The sequence below is a fragment of the Mizuhopecten yessoensis genome, unplaced genomic scaffold (genome assembly GCF_002113885.1).
Source record: "Mizuhopecten yessoensis strain PY_sf001 unplaced genomic scaffold, ASM211388v2 scaffold9465, whole genome shotgun sequence".
NCBI lineage: Eukaryota > Metazoa > Mollusca > Bivalvia > Pectinida > Pectinidae > Mizuhopecten > Mizuhopecten yessoensis.
This window is the reverse complement of record NW_018408061.1, coordinates 405167-409018: the sequence shown is the minus strand read 5'-3', so window position 1 is coordinate 409018 and position 3852 is coordinate 405167. Positions and strand designations below refer to the sequence as shown.

Here is a 3852-nt window from a genome sequence, read left to right as displayed (position 1 = left end):
TAGAGGTGTACCGTGTGTTCACAGGTCACGTTCACATGTTATTGTTGTAACTTAGCGAGCAGTAGGTCTAGATCTAGAGTGGCATAAGAACCAGTACTAAACGTGCAGATCTACAACGACTTACCTGTGTCTAAATATATTTGAGGATGTGCTGATTATTAATCAACGGTAAGTGTAAACAATGTACAGGTGTGCGGTAGATTTATGTAAGTTTTGTTATAATTACGTATACAGTACAGGTACATGTAGGTTCACCATGACTAAGTGATTCTCATACGCATGTAAGTGCTACTGTATATAATATACTGCAATGTAAATGTATCCATGGAATATCAGCCTGTATAACAGACGGAACCAAAAAATACTAATTAAAACACCTCTCTACTTCACAGGGCAGTCGCGGTTATATAGCTAGCTTTTCACAAGGATAGGGAACATCTGTGTCAATATATAGAACATTCAACTATTAATAGATTAAAATTATAGTAAGAATGTAATAAGGCTGATCACCTAAGTCACGGATGAATGATTTTAGTATATAACACTATAGAAAAACCCTACTATCGGTGAGATAGGTACACAGTACATGTTTACCGTACTATGGACACAGTTAGCAGAGTCCACCGTTGGTATCAAAACTAGTTATTGATAATTAAAGGTAGATGAGCCTTTCTATATTGTCGTGAAATATTGATTTCTTTACAACTTGGTTGATTGTCATCGTGTGGCTTAATCAATCTACCTCCTCGGTCTCTATGGCTACAAATAACCTAGCAATTGACTATATTTTTTATTGATTTATAGACATTATAACGGAGAAAAAAATGTTTTAGTCATCCTGACTTTATAATGTAACTTTTATACGACTTGTATTAACGAAGGTAATGTATATAAGACTAACGTGGTTAGAAAAGTAAAACCATCCAACTGTTTCATATATGAGTATCAACAAAATTTATATGTACAATATCGTATATAGTGGAGTCCAAATTTCATGTTCTTATATTGAAGAAGATATTTTAACCAACTGAGTAAAATATCATTCTTTCGTTAAAGGTCTTCAAATCTTCGACGCATTACAATGTATGATGAATCATCAATACCAATTAGCCTTGGTTAAGTTGATAGACATAAAGATTTTCATTTTTCAGCCTGCAACTTCCTGGCCGAGTCGATTGGCCGGGCATGCGGGTGTGATAGTGATGAGGAGGAGCAAGTTCCGGTCAAGGAGCGGAAGTGTGTGCTAGCAGGTACAGTAGTGCTAAATAGTCGGTCATTGTTTTTCTATGTGTGCATGTGTTTCGGAAAATGCATCAACTTCTCCTTACAAGTTAAAATGGGGCCGTGACCAGGATCTGCATGGCATATGATATTACAAGTAGGCCTATGTGTTAGACGCTTCATATAAATGTCGAATATTATAGCATCGATATTTGGCATGATCCGGTTTCGTAAGTTAGGAGTCAAATAAATATATGCATGTAGTAACAGGTTTACAAGTTTTGCAAGAAAACACTTTTCTTTTCAGTGTCGCCAACTAATGATGACTTTGTTAAGCAGCCACTTCCCTCCGACCAGGAGATAGAGCACAGGACAGGGGGACAATACCAGGGATGAGCGTAGTGATGACGCCGTCTGTCACGTAACGCCTAGCGTCATGTCAATGTGACATTGTTACGGGTGTAATTTTATTTTCGTCATAAATCCTTTCACTTGAGTTACATCATATGTTATGTTTAATCTCAATTTCGATATGAAATAAAGACAGTAATTTCTGCATCAGTCACTCTCGATCCAAAAAAGTGATATTTATATCAGAAACGAACATCATCGGATTACCCTACCATTTGTAAATGGAAAATATCGCCTTTTTTCAATATTGAATAAAAAAAATATTTGGGAAAATTCAGAATTATAGATAAACATGGAAAAAGAAAATATGCAGATGTCTAACATTTTACAAAATAGTATAAAATTAATATACGTAATATTTGATAATTAACAAAAGACCTATCAATTACCACTCATGAAAACTTATCACAATCTATTAGGCGTATTCCTGCTATTTTTTTATCCGGCAAAATTTACAAATTGGTCATTATCTCGTAAGAAGACAATGAAAGGCTTCCGCTTAATATATACTTTTAGAAAAGAAAAAAGTAATGTCATATCTAAAAGATATGCATTGAATTTATGATCAGCGTATTCACCAATACCGTTTAAGCTGAGAAAATATTACATGGACAACCATTTTATTTACCACGCACGGAAATCAGGAGTAAGACTACAAATACGCCCCTCATATCGAACAACCGTAAAACCTCAAATAGTGTTAGCACTTTATAAAATGTATAAATCGGAAAAAATACTTTGCTAATATATTTTTCTATTTTTTGATAAGATAATGATAATAATTATTATACTCCCTATCTTTTAGGAGTTGCTATATTTTGTCCGTATGACGTCACTGTCCAAAACGTGTCACCTGACACCGGGTCAGTATCTGAGGGTTGACAATTATATGACATGCGTGTAAATCATGGGAGAGCATATGTTTTATTATTATTTGTGTATGTTTTAGTATGCGTGTGTGTTTCTGTAAAACTCTTCGACGTCATAAACGTGTGTATTTTTGTCTTACAATTTCTTTTTCTTTTAATGTAACAACCGAGTTGACACAAATGTATTTAATTTTTGTGTTGAATCTTAATGTGCAATTTAAACTATTTCAGTGTCAAACTCTCATTACAGAATATATCTGTAAAATAATAAAAAGTGGTATATTTCCATACATGTGTATTGCTATCATGAAGATTTTACACGTTTAATTGTTTTTCTTCTCAGAACCACGAAAACGTTAAAAGTGAACCAGAATGAAATAAAACAGTAAAATAACAAATTGAAGGATAAATATACAGTTATTATCATTATCAAATCTGGTTACATCTTAAACTATTTCAGGGTAATTAACTGTTATTGTATACATGTATGTGTTATATACCATATTGTTATTAACATACAAAAGATAAACGGACAGTTTATCCTATTTTAGAAATTTATATCATACATCAATGTTTTCAAAAAGAACGAGATGGTTAGATGTAATTAAGCTTGGAGTTTATCAATGTATATACTCACTAATCAAAACAAGACGACTATTTTGATGTTTGACTATTAAGATTTTATGTTATGTTCTGTTTTTATCATTTACTAATAAAAATGTTTAAGACAATAAGAAATCGTCGTTGTTTGTTGATTTAAATGTTCATCGAAAAATTTAAAGGGTCTTATTGAATCGGCATTGGTAGAGAAACTACCTTCACGAAGGGGTCGTTTGAACCGTTACTTTTAACTTTTTTCTGAATCATTAAGCATGCACAAAAATGAAACTGCACACCTATAGTGAAGGAGATATTTACGTTTACAATTCTACACGAGTTGTCGCCCATTACTTATTCAAAAAAGACTCTTCAGCAATTTTATACAACTGGTTTTTGTGTCCAATGTAGAATCTTGTGATTTAAAGCGAGATGAAATCAGGAGTGTTTATACACGATCATAGTACCATTATCAGACTAGTCAGTTATTTTACACAACCTTCGGGATAAGAGGATTAAGATCACAAAGAGAAATTAGTATTTCAGTGGATTCGAGAAAAGTTCAAGTGGTAAGCACATTTACGCGTCTACATGTCGAGCACTTACAAAGCTTAGATCCATTTGTTATACTATCAGATTACATTGTAATCAGAGAAAAATACATAAAATGTATAATATATATTAACTTAGAATTCGTGTATACTAATATAGATATATACATATTTATCAAAGTAAGATATGATATACCTCGGAA

General features: G+C 32.7%; 1 long non-coding RNA gene across 1 annotated transcript; it reads left to right on the top strand.

Annotated features, from left to right (window-relative positions):
• LOC110458150 lies at positions 1-2065 on the top strand. Its single transcript, XR_002463769.1, has 3 exons — positions 1-168; positions 1152-1250; positions 1529-2065. It is a non-coding gene; the product is annotated as an uncharacterized LOC110458150 (long non-coding RNA).
• Positions 2066-3852: the final 1787 nt, after the last annotated feature.